The following is a 16,925-nucleotide window of genomic DNA, read 5'->3' on the forward strand; positions in this document are numbered from 1 at the left end:
CGCATATGCAAATAAGGAATTGAAAGTGACGTTCAGTGATTGGATAGTTACAGAAAGTTGTTACTGTTGCTTTATAATTGAGCTCTATATAAGCAGGTTGGCGGAACCCTTCAGTTCAGTTCTGTTCTGGCCTGTGAATAAACAAGAGCTGTCTGAAGAACCGCTGTGTCGTCTTATATGTTCACCCACAACTTAACAGCTCAATGGCAGAGCATCAACATTGCATGCAGAAAATCCCAGCTTCAATCCGTGGCATCTTCAGGTATGGCTGGGAATATTCCCTGCCTGAAACCCTGGAGTGAGGCTGCCAGTCAGTGTAAACAATACTGAGCTAGATGGACCAATGGGTCTGGCTAGGTAGAAGGCAGTACCTGTGTGGAGGGAGATTCCAAGCCAGGAACACCAGCACTGTAAAACATGGCCCAAAATGATCTGGGCTATATAAAGACATTTTCTTCACAACAAGTCCAGAGCAGAAATACATTTTAAAAATACATAACAAAACAAATATTAATGTAGCCGCCACTCCCCTCCTGGACTTTTCTGTCATTAATAGCTACATGATAAACAGGGGAATTCATCCACGCTGCTTTTATCCATTATAGCGGGGATGAAGTGATGTGTTTAATTTCTGCCTGCCACACGGAAAAAGGAGCCATTCTAAACAGATCTTCCGGTTGGCTGCTGACTCAATTTGCTTTCTCCCCCTTCACCCAAATACCTATTGAATGTGTAGATAAATCAGAGGAGAAAAGGATTGTTATCGCAGGTCGGACGGACTCTGCAAACTGTCCCTAGGGTGTGATGGTCATTAACACGTATTTGTACAAAGCCAGGAGGGGAAAATGGGCATATTTAAAAATGGAGGCTATTGCACAAGAATCTGAATTCATCTTCGCAGTCTTGCATATATGTTATGTATATGGAAGAAGCATGTTGGTCATCTTCAGTCCTTAAGACATACAACATAAAAGGGGGGGGGAAGAGGCGTACCTATTCAAATCGTACGGGAGTGGAGGAAGGTCATCCGTAAAAGCCAATCAGAATATTATACGGTAAGCTAATCACCATATTGACATTTGCCTGTTTAATTAGCCTTTCATTCTGCTTTAACAGCGAGCTGAGGAAAGGCCATGACTCATCCATCATGATCGCAGGCTGAGTTGCAATTTCCTGATTGCAGAATAAATTTTTGTTGCTCCTAAAAAAAAAAAGAAAAAGGGAATGAGTTGGTTTTCTTTATTGTTCCTCTTGGCTGCTGAATGGGGAATTGCAATCGGAAATTTACCTTCTATTACTTATCTGTTCATCTTCTCAAATATACGTGAGCTTAATATAGAAGTACGTAGTAGGTTACGGCTGTAGTTAATAGGAGTTCAGATTACAGAGGAGAATGTTATATACACAGAAATCTGTCTTATACTGTACTGAGTCAGAACATTGGTCCATCTAGCTAAGTACAGTGGTGCCCCGCAAGACGAATGCCTCAGAAGATGAAAAACTCGCAAGACGAAAGAGTTTTCCGTTTTCTGAGTTGCTTCGCAAGACGGATTTCCCTATGGGCTTGCTTCGCAAGACAAAACGTCTTGCGCCTTTTTTTTAAAACTGCCAATGCATTCCTATGGGAAACCGTCAATACACATTGGTGTTTCGCAAGACGAAAAAACTCGTAGAACGAAAAAACTCGCAGAACGAATTAATTTCGTCTTGCGGGGCACCACTATATTGCTTACACTAGCCTTCTGTGGCTCAGTGGTAGAGCAGGGGTCAGCAAGCTTTTTCAGCAAGGGGCTGGTCCACTGTCCCTCAGACCTTGTGGGGGGCCGGACTATATTTTTTTGGGGGGGGGGAGAAGAAGGAATTCCTATGCCCCACAAATAACCCAGAGATGCATTTTAAATAAAAGCACACATTCTATTCATGTAAAAACACGCTGATTCCCAGACTAAGCGTGGGCCAGATTCAGAAGGCGATTGAGCCGGATCCGGCCCCTGGGCCTTAGTTTGCCTAACCATGGTGGTAGGGAATCAGCTTTGCATGCTGACGTTTCCAGGTTCGCTCCCCACCATCTTTGGGTAGCGTTGGGAGAAAACATTGTTCAAAATCCTGGACAGCTGCCACTGGACAGTAGACAATACTGAGCTAAATGGAGCAGTGGTCACATTGGTACCAATGTGTTTTGTGATCATGGACTCCTTCCCATGCTATCTAGATGAGGCATGACATCTGGAGGCTTTGCACATGTCCCTTTTGATGTAATCACCCACTATCAGGATCCTAAGAACCCCGACCCCTTTAACCTAAGAAAATACATTTCAAATGTGTTGCAAATTGTGTGGAGACCTTTGCAGCACATCAAATTAATGCTATTAGTACTAATATAATAAATAATGTCTACTCTGAGCTTGATCTAAAAGGTTAACCCTATATTTTATTCGAAGCTGAGGATCATTAATTTGTAGCCTCAATAAATTATAAAAGACTGAGAAGCTATGCATTCTATTTATTTTGTAAAAGATCACACCCGGTTCAAGCTATTTCCTGCCATCCACGGAGCCTTCTTTGCTGTTCCCAGGTACAGTATCTGTTGCCTGAAGCGGTTGCTTCACTCTGCCTAGTAATAGTACTGGTCCTGATCCGATCCTTCTTTTATAAGAAAATTTGAATAATATGTATTTATTAACTGTGAACATTTTGAGTTTATAAAGTAGAATTTCTATTGGTAAATAAAAGAATGCATATGATATGCATTTTTTAATATATGTGAATATTTTACATTTATAAGATGGCATAGAAATGCTATTAATAAAATACACATTTACCCCTACATCATGTACCATGTGTATTTTATTAATCAAGCATTTCACATATGGGTATATATTTACAGAGAGAACCTCCATATATTGGACTATATGGAGCTATATTTTTCTAGTTAAAAGTAATACACACACACACACAATACAGTGACTAGCGAAACAGCTGGTTGTGGCAAATGTTTCAGTTTCTGCTTTTAAAAATTTAATATATCTGTTTGGTTAGCCACTGTAATAAATATATTGCTTTAGTGATTAATCGCAACCTTCTGGGATCCAGGGCAAATGTTTGTTTGACGCTTTAAAAAGTATGTCTCTATATGAATGAATGACAAAACAGAGGTAGATGTTTTGTCATTCACTTATTTTTCATATCTGTACTTTGCATTTTTTTAAAAAATAAAACACACTGACAAAATATCCCATGTATCTTATTGGGAACATTGATCATATTTATTTATTTGCTGCTCATATATACCGCCTTTCTGCCAAGGTGCTTTATGATTTTGAAATATGATAATATACACATGATATATAATGAAAATATATGTATTTTTACACATACATGCAATATGTATATATCTTTATAAAATCCCTGTTGAGATAAGACAAGTGCCCACAACTGAATACACTTTTGTCTTATCAGACGTTCCCAGCTAGAAAAACAAAACCTTGCCATCAGTGTATATTTTGTATGGGTTTGTTTTTTTAATTGAAGGACAGGGTAGAAGAGCACTCCTCAAGCATCATTGTGTGGAAACATCCATCGAAAGAGGATCAAGAACAAATGCAAAACAGTGCCCCTAACTTGGACAGCCACTAGGATACCATGGTTGGTGGAACTGAAAGCTGCTGAGAGGTTGAGAATTAACAGGGACACATTCCCCCTCTCTCGCTCCCAGTGGAGGTAATCATACAGTGTGATTGTCCCAGAGGAGTGGCAGAGATGGCGCATGTCCCAGGGGCGTAGCGTGCCTCCCACAGGGGCATGGTGAGCGTCCTGGGGGCGTGGCACACTGCTTGCAGGGGCGTGGCACCCAGCACAGGCGGGGGGGGGCAGCCGAGATGGCACCCCACCGGGATTGCGCTGCTGGGGGCGGTACGCTCCCCCCCCCCACTCTTCTTCCTCCACTACTGCCCCAGAGCCATTCACCTTGACATGGATGTTGAGGTCTGCCAGAACCAGCAGTCCTCTGAGACCAAGGTGAAATCTATACACATATAAAAAAACCTGCTGTGAAAATGCTTTTTTATATATATAAAAAGTTTTGAAAAATATATTGAATTTGCCATAGTTTGCCATCACCATCTAGTCTCACATTTGTATATTGCACTTTACAACACACTTAAAATGTTTTATTTGAAGCTGTGTTGCTGAGTCCCAGTGTCAGCTCAGGCACAGGGTGGTAAACCAGCAGATTCCCTCAAATGTCCCAGTTGCCCAACGGCAGGGACACATGCTCTGTATCCCCACTGTAATATACGAAAATCTGCCCTTATTCCGTGGGGGGGGGGGGATGGCTCTTACAGAGTCCTTTGCAGGTTCTCCATGGGTAGGGAGCCTGGAGAAAGAGAAAGAGAGAAATGGGATCTCAGATCACAACAACTTCCCCTCGTTGACACTCAGCCATGATGCTGCAGAGTACCCATGTGGGCATAGCGGGGTGAGGCAAACTTTGCCAGGCTCACCCACCCAGGTCTCAAGCCATACGGACCAGATCAACCTTCCTGGTCCATAATCTGATCGTGGATGAGGGAGGTCTTACTCCAAGCAGATCTGGCATTCAGCAGTAAAGAAAACCAACAATAGCGTGTTCCATATATCCCTTAGTGTAGTACGCAATTAATATATGGATGATGCCCATGCCGATAACCAACACATGGTGAACATGTTGCATTCATTTTATGTTGTGAACTGCCCCCTGATCTTCGGATGGATAATCATAACAATAATAATTTTATTATTTATACCTCGCCCATCTGGCTGGGGTTTCCCCATGAAAGGCGGTATACACAGGGCCGGATTTAGGTTTGATGAGACCCTAAGCTACTGAAGGTAAAGGGGCCTTTATATATGTCCAGCTGTAGCTGTCCCTTGTGTTAAATATATGCTACAGTATATGATAATTTATGGAATAGGTCCATAATAGGACCTAGAATGCTACAGGAGCGGCAAGAATCCTAATTGCTAAAAACTGGAAAAAAGAAATTGTGCCAACAAAAATGGAATGGCAAGACAAACTGTTAAAGAGTATATTGAACTGGCTAGATTAACAGAGGCAATTAGAGATCATACTAGACAAGAATTTCAAAAAGCATGGGGAAGATGCAGAGAATACTTCACAAAATTGCCCTAAAATTCATACCTGGACTTGTTTCGATTAATGTCTGCAGGAGACTTTGTGGATATTTAAGTTATAATTAATTAATAATAATTAATAATTAATAATAATTCATAATTAATAATAATAATAATAATAATAAAAAAAAATAATAATAATTCATCAAGGAAACAGCTTATAAGAAGTAAATAAGGATGCCGGAAACAGGATAAAGGAAGTCTTTATTTTATTTGGTTGTTTGTATTGTTGTATATTATGCTTGTTGTTTGTTATGTTTGTGTCTGATGGGGGTGGATTTCTGTGTTGAGGTGTGGGGGGTTTGTGTTACGTTGTAAATAAAATTTCCAATAAAAAATTATCATAATAGGACCTAGAATAGGACTTAATAAATATCTAAAGCCATTTGCACACAACAAATAAGAGCCTAAACAGCACAAAACACTGTTGCTGTATGTAGGTTTTATTTTATTTGGTTTTTATTTTAATTTTTTGGGGGGCCCCCAAGAGAGTGGGGCCCTAAGATATAGCTTGTTTAGCATATATGTAAATCCGGCACTGATTACACATGTAATAAATGATCATGGCGACATTTCACGTTTAAATGGTGGCATAATGAAAACTCTTATGATAAAGACTCCAACATACAATTATTAAATACAGTAATATGCTAATTAATAGAATTTACATAAGGGAGATAGAAATAAATTCAGCTAGATAACTTCAATAAAAAGAAGGGACCGCGGGGGGGAACCCACAACCACACACTTTGAAGATACAAAAATACATGAGGGGAAACTGCGTGTATTTGAGGGCGAAGGGCGGAGGAGGGGAGTAGCGCCCCCCCCCAGCCCCCCCAAGCTCAGCGCGCCAACCGTCGCGGGCGCGAGGAAGAATCCCCGCCCCCGGCCTCCCGCCTCGCCCAATCCCAATCCCGCTCCCTTCCTACTCACTCAAACATACATATGCACTCTCTCTCTCACACACACTCTTTTTTAAATCACTTCCATCCTTTGCCCTGATTGGTCGCGGCTTCTTTGCCGGGGTCATGAGGTCCCTCCTCCTCCTCCCCCACCGCACACATCTATATACACACACGCACATTCATAGACAGGCACACACCGGCTCCAGCAGCCAATGAGGAGGCGCGATACTGGTATGTGGCGCTGGCCTGTCTGGGGGTGGTTGCTGGGTGTCTCTTTGGTTGTGTGAGGAAGAGGAGGAGGAGGAGGAGGAGAAGGAAGGAGAGAGAGAGAGAGGAAGAAGAAAAGAGAGGAGCTCACACTGCTGCTATTATTGCTTATCTCTCTCTCTCTCTCCCTTCACCCTCTTTTGCATATATATTTCCCCACAGAAGGAAAAGAGGAGGGTGTGCATTGAGCTGGCTGGATTATCTCTTCCTCCCCCCTCCTCAATATTCACCCATCTTTCTCCTTCACCCCCTCCTGCTCCTATTGCACGACCCCCCAACCCTCTCTCAACCCCTCTTTCTTTCCCCTCACCCGCCCCCCACCCCCACTGAGCACATTGTCTCCTCCCACAACAGTCTCGGGGCCCCCTCCTCAATCTTTGGCCTCTTCCGCCTCCCCTAAAAGAAACAACCCCAAACCCTGAAGAATCTGACTCCATAAGCATCAGAGGATCCAACTGAGTCAGTCTCCCACCCCTCCCCCTCCCCTGCTTCCATTCATAATAGAAGCCCCCTCCCATCACCACATCTCTTGCTTTTCCTCCACAATCTCGTTGTTTCTATCCCCCCCCTTTTTTTTTGCTGGGGGGCTTCCATAGCCTCTTTCCCAGAAACCCAAATCCTCAGCAACACATATATTTTAGCCCTGACCCTTCCACAACTCTCCTCTCCCCATCCCATTCTTCCTCTGCTTCTTTTTTAGACTTTCCTTGGGATCTACCCATTGTCCCCCGCCCCCACCACCAAAAAGAATCTACTGATGGTGTGATCTGTGAGGTGAAGGTGAGTAAGGAAGTTCTCTTTGAATTGCTTTTTGCTTTTTTATTTATTTCCTTCCCCATGGTTTGTGCAGGAAGTGATATGGGGTAGGTGGGAAATTGGAAGGGTTTTTTTGTGTATGTGTGTGTTTTGGTTGAGGTGTGCTTAAAAGGCCCCTTTAAACACCTGGTGGTTTCACATGTAGCTCAAAAAGATTTTGGTAGAGAACTGGAGATTTTGTTGTTAGAGGCTGATTCTGCCCCACCCCCAGCCACTCCATGAAGTGTTTTGAGAAACTGGGTTTTTGTGTATGTGCATATTATGAATCGGAATGACTGTTGAATTCTTCAGATGACTCTTGAATGGAGACTGGGAGTCCATGTGGATGTAATTCAAAAAGAGGTTGAAATTGGTGATTTGTAACATTTGCTTTCTTCCTGTCACTGCTGGTATCTAGTTAGATTCATTCTTTGTTTTACCAGTCACTGATTGGTGAAACCCCCTCCCCTCCAAAAAATAAAGGATAACTTTGTCTTCTATGCACATTTTAAATAGATGGAAGATTTGTAGAAGATTTGGGGGGGGGTGGGAAGAGACTATTCTCTGTACAGTATGGAAACATATCAACTTCAGTGATTTCCCCCCTTCCCTTTTTATTTTAGTACAGCTTGTGTGTGAACTGTTTTAGTTGATAACCATTCCCAGTGTGATCTCTCTCTCTCTCTCTCTCTCTCTCTCTGTGTGTGTGTGTGTGTGTGTGTGTGTGAGAGAGAGAGAGAGAGAGAGAGAGACAAACCCTCCCCAATGGGTTGTTAGGAAAGAGTAAGCTGTGCCCCATTTTGTGAATGAATGCATGATGTTTGCATTGATTGCATTAAGAGAAGATTGTATCAATGTGTGTAATCACAGCCTCCCTCTCTGAGATACTTGCCTTTGACTTGCACAGACACATACATATATGTTCACCCCTCTTTTTAAGATTTGGGAGATATTTGGGAACAGAGAGGTGTGGGAGGGGAGAGAGCAGAAGCTAAACTCCTGAAAACTATAACAGTTGGTGAAGTTGGCTGTAAGAAAACAAAATGATTCATTCATTCATTCATCAAGCATGTGGTTGAGTTTGGTTTATTTTTGAATACTGTTTTGCTGTTGCTTTTAATTTAGTGACTGACTTTGCTTGTGAACAGCTTTATTTCTGGGTTTTATAGTACCATGTCATTTTACAAAAAAGTGTATATGTGTGTGTGTATATATATCCCCTTTTGTGGTTTGTGTGTGTGCCTAGTTCTGCTGCTGTAAAGTGAAACTCCAGTCAATAGTATTCATTACTATAAGTGATATAAACATTTGGTCTCTGTTTATTACAAATGTATGTCAAGATTCAGAATGCCTTTGTTTTTTTCAATTAACAAATATATCTGAAATGTCATGTTCCACAACAAGCAAGAAATTATAAGTGTATTTTACTCTTGTTGCTAACACTTAATTTAACTCTTAACTGTTGGCACAGCTAGGTGCTAAATACATACAATAGCACTCCATTTGGTGTGCCTTTATGTGTGTAGACTGCTTTCATAGGATGTGGGGAGCCTGAAGATTGGGGTGAGGGAAGTACAGTTACTGGGTGTGGAATCTGATTTAAAAAGTGATTGACTTCTTTTGGTTTTGTTCCTGGAGCATGCACTATAATTTATTTGCCAGGATCAATTTCTTTCGTTTTAATGATTTCTTCTTGTGGGTGGTGAGCTGCTATGCTAATCTATTAGTTAGTGAGGACTGAAGGAAAGAGAGGGAGAGACCCACACAATGCCTAGGGTGGGATCTTATTGTTCACTTTCTCTCATAGGCAAGCCATGCTTGCCTACAGAGAAATAAAGCATTTCCCCCTCCTCTTCTCTCTCTCCCCCTTGCTTTTTTAGCTGGGAAGCATTACTCCATTACTTCTGCCTTTACAAGGTTAGAGAGAGGCCATCCAAGGTGAATGGAAGAAAAGCCAACATCCACCTAAAGCTCCTTCTTTCCTCTTCCCTTTTCTTAGACTTAGCTTCTCCTGCTGTTCCTGTGTGTGAGTGAATTTCAAAGGTGATAACAGTAAACTCTAAAGGTTGTAGCCAGTGTTAAGTCAGCCGAAGAGTAGAAGCATTGAAATTGATGGACATGACTGTCTTAGGACCATACATTTCAGTGAATCTACTTTGAGTAGAACTCAGTTGGATACAATCCTAGGCTTCCAGTTTGCATAGAGTGGTCTCCCTTTCTTCCTCCAAAGAAAATTGCCAGAGCTTTCTGAGTAACAATGTATTCATTCCTCCTTATTCCTGAATGTAGCACCTTATGTCCACAAGACAGGTGTGTTTTGTTCTGCATGCAGAAATTATCACGTTCAGTTCCTGGCTCTTTCCAGTTGAGAGACTCAGGTAGTAGGTGTCAGGAAAGCCTTTTCTTTGCCTCAAATCCTGGAGAGCTGCTGCCAGCCAGAGCAGGCAGTACTGATTTTGATAAAGAGAGTCTGACAGCTTCTCATGTTTCAGACAGTGTCAGAAACTAGTCATGTGCCAGGCACTTTTTGTGACTGGTGTGGGTCCAATTGCCACCTGGGGAGATCTCTAGATGTCAGGTCAGCGACTGGGGAAAGCAAAATGTCACTTAGAGAAGGATCTGAAATATTTTCCTTGAAGATCAAGTTTGTTTTATTCTGGAGTGTTTTATTTGATGTTTTGATGTGTTGTAAACTGCTTTGAGATTTGTTTCAAAAAATATAAAGTGGTATAAAGATGATGAAAATAATATGATGCAACCCCCCCCCCAAAAAACCCTGCACTTAGAAATTCCATTGTGGCAAATGCAACCCAGATTTAAGGTGCCATTTGGCAATTAGATTATATATCTGAGTTTCTAACACTGGCAAGAGTAACCAATAACCCTACAAGGTATGTTTGTATATGGATCGCTCTGTGGCAGAGGTGGGCTGACCCGAGTCTTGTGTGGTATTCCAGTAGACCAATCTAATTTTTAATGAGTGTATTTTAAATTTACTGTACAAAACAAGAGTGCTTAGGATCCCTTCTCAATTAAGGCATCACTACTCTGTGGGACGCAGGTGGCACTGTGGGTTAAACCACAGAGCCTAGGACTTGCCGATCAGGAGGTCGGTGGTTTGAATCCCCGCAACGGGGTGAGCTCCTGTTGCTCGGTCCCTGCTCCTACCAACCTAGCAGTTCAAAAGTACATCAAAGTGCAAGTAGATAAATAGGTACTGCTCCGGCGGGAAGGTAAGCCGCATTTCCGTGTGCTGCTCTGGTTCGCCAGAAGCACCTTAGTCATTCTGGCCACATGACCTGGAAGCTGTACGCCGGCTCCCTCGACCAATAAAACGAGATGAGTGCCGCAACCCCAGAGTCGGTCATGACTGGACCTAATGGTCAGGGGTACCTTTACCTTTACCTAGTCTGTGTTAAATTATCTGCGAGCGCACACTTGCTTGAGAAAAATGTAGGCGGTCCCTTGCTGGATCAGACCAGAGATTCCAGCAGGCCATGGTAGTCTACCAGAAGTTGTCTGGGGATCAAACTGTGAGCTGTCTTCTGCTTTCTGCCATCCCCTTGTGTATACCCCCCCAATCCCTCAACGATGAAGAGGGTGGTTGTCTGCTTAAGGTAGCTTTTTGTGTCCTGCTTCACTTCTTAACCTCCAAGCGTTCCTGGCATCCTTTCAAATGTAAGTTGTTCCTTCTAAAGCCCTTGGCAATGGATAACAAATATTAACTAATCTCCTTGTAATGAAATTCCATCTATGCTTCTCTAGTAACCAGATTCCTTTGGCTTCAGGTTCATAACCCTCCTTGTTTTCTGTTGTATATCTTTCTCTTTTCCATGCCTTGCTTTTAGGCCAGCAGTTATTTCATAGGGATGCCATTATAAGACATAGTCTGGCCAAGAAATAGGTCAGTGGTTGAACATAAGAGTTTTCACTGGGACTTGACTTGTGGTGGGAGGTATTTGTAATAATGAGCTTCGACAAGACCCTGCTCTGAATTATTAATTTAACTCTCCATGTCTGCTAGCTAATTGCAGAGCCTGGACTCCTAAGTTGTATCTTCTGACTGTGTTAGCCCCCAAGGGCAGAAGAACTGCCTTGCTGGATTGGACAAAATGACCATTTATTCTAGGAGTGGGCAACATGTGGCTCTCCAGATGTTATTGAACTCAAGCTCCCATTAGTCCCATTCAGCATGGCCAGTGGTCAGGGATGAAGAGAGTTGTAGTCCTGCCAGATGTTTCCCAGAAAAGGGCATGGAAGGAATGGCTTTTCTTTGTTGGTTTCCAGCATCTGGATTTCTGGTTGTATATTACATGCTAACATGGACACATTTAGCTATTGTGGTTAATAGCCCTTGAGGGACAGGAATGTGTATAAAATGTAACAGACTGTCCTCTGCATCAAATAAAACAAAACTCATTACCCACAGGGGATGTGATGGAGGACAGGTTCATCCCATACATTTAAAGCACATCCAATGTACTTTTAAAGTATATGACTTACTCCCAAAGAATACTGGAAACTGTAGTTTCTCCTCATAGAGCAACAATTCCAGCAACCTTAACAAACTACAGTTCCCAGAATTCCTTGGGGGAGGCCATTTGCTTTAAATATTCAACATATATTTAAATGTATGGTGTTGTTTTAAATGTATGGTGTGGGTTTGCTCCAGGTAGGTGGCACTGTTAGAATAACAATCCTCTTCTCCATGAAATACCACCCTCCATGCATCTTCCTTAGGAGGCAAAGCTCCTATTCAAGCTTGCATAGTGACCCCTCTGTTCACAAAATGAGAACTGATGGAAGATGCCAGAGCAGGCACAAATCTTGGGCGCTGTTCTGAAATCACTGAGTTTGTTCTATTATTAAGGATGCTGACATTCTTATTATTGATTGACCATACTTGGAACAATCTAAAGCCATATTGTCATTTTACAGACCTGATGGAGATTAAGCCACTTGCCTCAGTGTCAGGTTTTGTCAAGTACAATAGGCAGGAAAAAAGGAGATTATGTCTGCCACCCCAAGTGCCGTGGAGGAAAAGCAGTATGCATGTGTAATAAAGCCTGTATGTAATACAGGCAGCATACATACGTAATAAACGACACAGATAAATTCAATCGTCTTGGAATGTGGGTTGGCCTCCCTAATTTCTCTTGACTAGCTCCAGTTTCTCTGTGTGCCTCAGTCACTAATACTGCTGGTTTTGTTTTCAAAGGAGGCTGTAGCCCTTTCCTCCCTTTTTTGTATAAAGACTTGTTTTCCCCTATGGGGTTGATGTCTCTGGGGTTTCAAAACATATTGTGGGCTTCATTTGGTCTGTTCCATCATATAAATGGATGAGGAGGCATGCATTGAAATGCTTTGTGAATTCCCGGCTATAATAAAAATATTGGGCATGGGTATCAGACTAATTGCCATGGCAAGCTGCTTGTGCTGTGTGCCACCTCTAGTAAATTGGAAAGAATCACTAGATGTTCAGAGGTGATAAAGTGAAATTAAAACAAATCTGAGTTAAAAATGAGTTCGAATGAAAACGAGCCAGGAAAGGAGGTGTATTCACTAATGCAACCTAAATTGACCTGGATTCTGTTTATCTTTAATTCACCTCACCCACAGAATACAAATTAGTCTATTCTCATTATGTATGCATACATCCATTTACACTAATGGGAGTTTATTTTTGAGGTAGGGTGCAGTGGCAGAACTGCGGCTTGGCATTCTCATTTGTGGCTTTAAATCAATGAACACAATATTTGCCTGTAATATTATTTTGGCCAAAGAAAGTGTCTGGAATTACTCTTATTGTTTGCAAAAAAACGACTTAACATTTTCTGGACCGATAGTCAGAATGGATAGTGAAGATGCTCAAATGGAACTGGGAGTCAATTCTAGAGGCTCCTCCCTGGTCAGTGATGTTTTCACAAGAGGGTTGTTCTATATCAAGTGATCAAACTTTTTTACCTCATGTCAATCCAATTTTCTTAATATTTTGTACACTTGTTGAATGATCAAAACTAAGTTTAAATCTAAAATTTTAATTATTTCTCTCACCCCTTTGTGAATTATGAGGGTTTGAAAAAATTTCGGCCTTGCTGGACTACACAAAAACCTTAAAAGCTCAGCCCAGAATTGAGAAACTAAAAACACCACTCTAAAACATCAATCCCTTCAGAACTTTATGAGCTTTAATATGATATGTCACATGATGGACTTACTTTAAAATTTAAATTTAAGTTACAAAATTTAAATTTTAAAAAGTGATTAAAAATTAACATGTTTTGAAATTTCCAAAAAAATTATTGATTATTTAATATTTTTAAGAGCTATTTTCAATTTGGCTCTCAATGAGATCATATTGAAAATAAATATTTTGTAAATACCTGTCTGCCTTATTGGGTTCTGTTTCATGAATTGTTGTAATGTTCATGAAATGAAATACTAACAAGAATTCTTTCAAAGCGTTAATTCTGTCACACAGTTGCAAGCTATCACTCGGCTTTGGAACACATTTTTAAAAGAAAAGCCTAACTAGCTTTTCAGATACCTTTTAATTGAGTAACTTTCTAAAGAAATGTCTGAAGTAACTGATATTATAGTTTGGTCTTATTTTGTTATATTTTACTACAAGAATACCCATTTATCCAAAATAGAACCCAGTAAGGCAGACCTGTATTAGGCAGACCTTAGAAATATTAAATAATCAATAATTTGGGGGGGGGGGATTTTTAAATCATATTTATTTTTGTAATCACTTTTTTAAATTTTCAGTTTTGAAACTTAAATTTAGAATTTAAAGTAATAATGAGTAAGTAACACTTGCTGTGCTTTTAGGGCCCAACAGAGGAAGCTGTCTTATATGAAGATGTGCACTGACTGGCAGCAGCTCTACATGTTTTCAGGCAGGAGCCTCTCCCATCTGTACCTGGAGATGCTGGGGAATTGAACTTGGGACCTTCTGCATGCAAGGCTCATAGTCTACCACTGAGCTATCGCCCTTCCACAAGTCATGCTTGGCCTTGATAGGATATCTAACCTGCAGTTAACACAGAATCTGCACTGAGGTGTTTGAGTTCTTGTCTCTGATATCTTTCTGAGCTTTGGAGGCATTGAATTGCTTTCAGACAACCAGCATGGGGTTAGGGTTGAGCCCTTGCCACATTTCCTTCCTAAGTCTGATGGAGAATGGGGTGGCTCCTGGCGCTTTGGCACAGAGCTTTGGTAGCATTTGCCAGAGGCAAGAGGGATGCTGGATATGGAGGTGAATTTGGGCATCCCTGTCCTCACTCACAACTTGCACATGATTCTGTGCATGTTGAGACACAGACAGTGGGCTCCTTAATTCCCTCTCACTCAGTACAGATAGTGATGGAGACTTTGGCCTTCCTCTTTGTTTATTTACCTTTGTTTTCATTCCTACATCCTTGTGTTTTGAGTCCTTCAGAAGATTGAGCAATGAAGCTGCATAAAAGGTGAGGGCTCTGCCCAAGCATTTGTTGCCATTCCCAATATTAAGAAGGAGTTAAGGAGCCATTTGTGCATCTGGAGGCTACTAGCAATGAGCTATTCTGGGCATTGTGGGGAAGGAGATTCAGTCCTCATGCTACCAGTCCCCTATATACTTACAAAATTGACTCTTCTCTGTTTTGCTTTTATAGAGGAAAATGTAGCCTGAGCTTGTGTTGTCTAGTACCCTGGTTATTTCCTCCCTTGTTCTGTTCTTGATTAGCTGTTCTGAAATTGTACTTACCAGTAAGGGTATATAGTGTTTTGCTGCATCAAATGCAGGTTTTTATTTTTGTGGGGTGGGGGCTTGGACCTCAGACAACCTGTGAAATATTGCCTTGACACAGTGAGCCCTGTGAAGTTGTGGAAGCGTCACTTGCAAGAGAGCTTGCTCTGGTTTGTTTTTGTTTTTTAATGATACGACTTTGCTCAGCACAGAGGTAACATGCTGAAAGTGAGCAACTGGCATGGGAGATGAGAAATAACTACAGTGGTACCTCCGGTTACAAACCTAATTCATTTCGGAGGTCCGTTCTTAACCCAAAACTGTTCTTAACCTGAGGTGCGCTTTCGCTAATGGCACCTCCCAGTGCCGCCAGGCCGCCAGTGCGCAACTTCCGCTTGCATCCCGGGGCAAAGTTTGCAACCAGTAGACCTACTTCCGGGTTAGCGGAGCTCGTAACCCGAAGCATTCATAAGGAGGACGGTACGTAACACGAGGTTCCACTGTATTTTGAAAGCTGAAGGAGGCAGCCAAGGTAGGACAGTGGCTGCCAACAGGCTTGGTACAGTACGAGACATGTCTAAGCAACAGAAGCCAGGACCATGTCAGAAGCACAGGTCAGCTTTACCAAATATCCGAAGCTGCCATCTTTGAAGTTGGAGCATCGGTGCATCTTAAATTAGGATTGTTTCCTCAACCTGGTTCCCCAGGTGTTTCCTCATCATTTGCTACCTGGCATCTGATAACAGTGGTGGAAACCTTGGGCTCGGGGGCCAAATGCAGCCCTCTCTCTGCCTGGCTGTCCAGAATCTCCTCTGGCCGTGCTGCAACCGAGCCCTCAGCTCCTCTCCCCAGTCCTCACAAAACTTGCTCCCTGCTCTTTTGCCTGGCTAGAATTCACCCTGGAATGGTCATAATGCCTCTTGCTTGGTGAACGAAGGATGGAAGTCGTTTGTGTAAATTGCTGAATTTTTGTGTGTCTTGGATGTAGCATACTGGATAGAGGTAAGTCTTGCATCCATTGCTCTGACCACATTTGCCCTTGGCACCACTGGTGCACAGCCTCTGGAAGGTATTCAAAAAAGGGAATGTGGTCCTCCAGCTGAAACAGAGCAGGAGTTGGGAACCTGCCTTACAGCCCCTTTCCAGATCACTTCAGATCTTCCCTCCTTGCACTCTCTTGAAGTTTAAACAGACTCTCTTTCTCCCTTGGCAGGGAAAGGTTGAAAATGACTTCTAAATGTAATCTTGATGACCTGCTCTTTCTCTGTGTTCCTGCAGAGGTCACCTAAGTGAATCTTTTTTCTTTTTTAAAAAACCTTTAGGAAATGGAGCTGATTTAGTATTATGAGATTTGAACCAAATCAGTTGTTATACTTTTTTTGGCAAGGGGGCAATGGAAAACACCTGGCTCCTTTTTTTTGCTTTGAAATATCTAGAATGGGGATTTTTTTCCCTAGCCAATGGGGTGGTGGTAAATCTTTCAGCTTTTCGCCCTTTTGCCTTTTTTTCATTTATAAATGTCATTTCTGAACTACTTGAAGCCTTTAGCCCTCTTCTCCCCCCTCCGTGCTTCCCTTTCTCTCTATGTGGTTCTTAGGGTTTTCCATTTGGCAACTAGGGTCCCCTTTGATCTTTTGCTTTAAAAACAAAAATAAGATGAAAAGAACAAACACTTAAATTTGTTTTCAAAAACACCACAGGATATTGGTGTCTTTGTTCTAAAGGCAATGTCTTGACAGCTTGGAGATTTTTCTGCACTTTGACTCTCTGCTTTTTTGGTAGTTTATGTTGATGCTCTCATTTGATTGGCAGTTTGTCTCTGGAAAATGGCCCGATACAATCTGTGCTACACACACATATTAATTTGTGGTAGCAAATCTTTTTTCTTTTTTCTTTAGAGCAAAATAAATTTGTGAGAGTGAGGATTTAAATTTTTGGGAGGCACTAAGGGCTCAGATATAAAATGAGAATCCCAAGATGTGGTGGTTTACTTTTGGGTGGGGGGGGGGGAGATGGGGAGTGTTAGCAAATGCATGTGGAATTCCTCTTGTGGT

The 16,925-nt window shown here is 41.8% G+C and overlaps 1 protein-coding gene across 23 annotated transcripts in view; it reads left to right on the plus strand.

Annotated features, from left to right (window-relative positions):
- The first annotated feature begins 6,144 nt into the window (after positions 1-6,144).
- Positions 6,145-16,925, plus strand: part of RERE (arginine-glutamic acid dipeptide repeats) — a 340,996-nt gene continuing 330,215 nt past the window's right edge. For 13 of the 23 annotated variants that reach the window (XM_083453658.1, XM_083453682.1, XM_083453673.1 and 10 more), the window contains exon 1: positions 6,353-7,124. The gene's annotated coding sequence lies outside the window, so the exon portion shown is untranslated. Of the gene's footprint in view, positions 6,309-6,351; positions 7,125-16,925 lie in introns of those variants that run through there. The other 10 variants (XM_083453659.1, XM_083453685.1, XM_083453657.1 and 7 more) reach the window with 3 other exon arrangements.

The sequence above is a fragment of the Podarcis tiliguerta genome (assembly GCF_965153285.1).
Source record: "Podarcis tiliguerta genome assembly, chromosome: 8".
Taxonomy (NCBI): domain Eukaryota; kingdom Metazoa; phylum Chordata; class Lepidosauria; order Squamata; family Lacertidae; genus Podarcis; species Podarcis tiliguerta.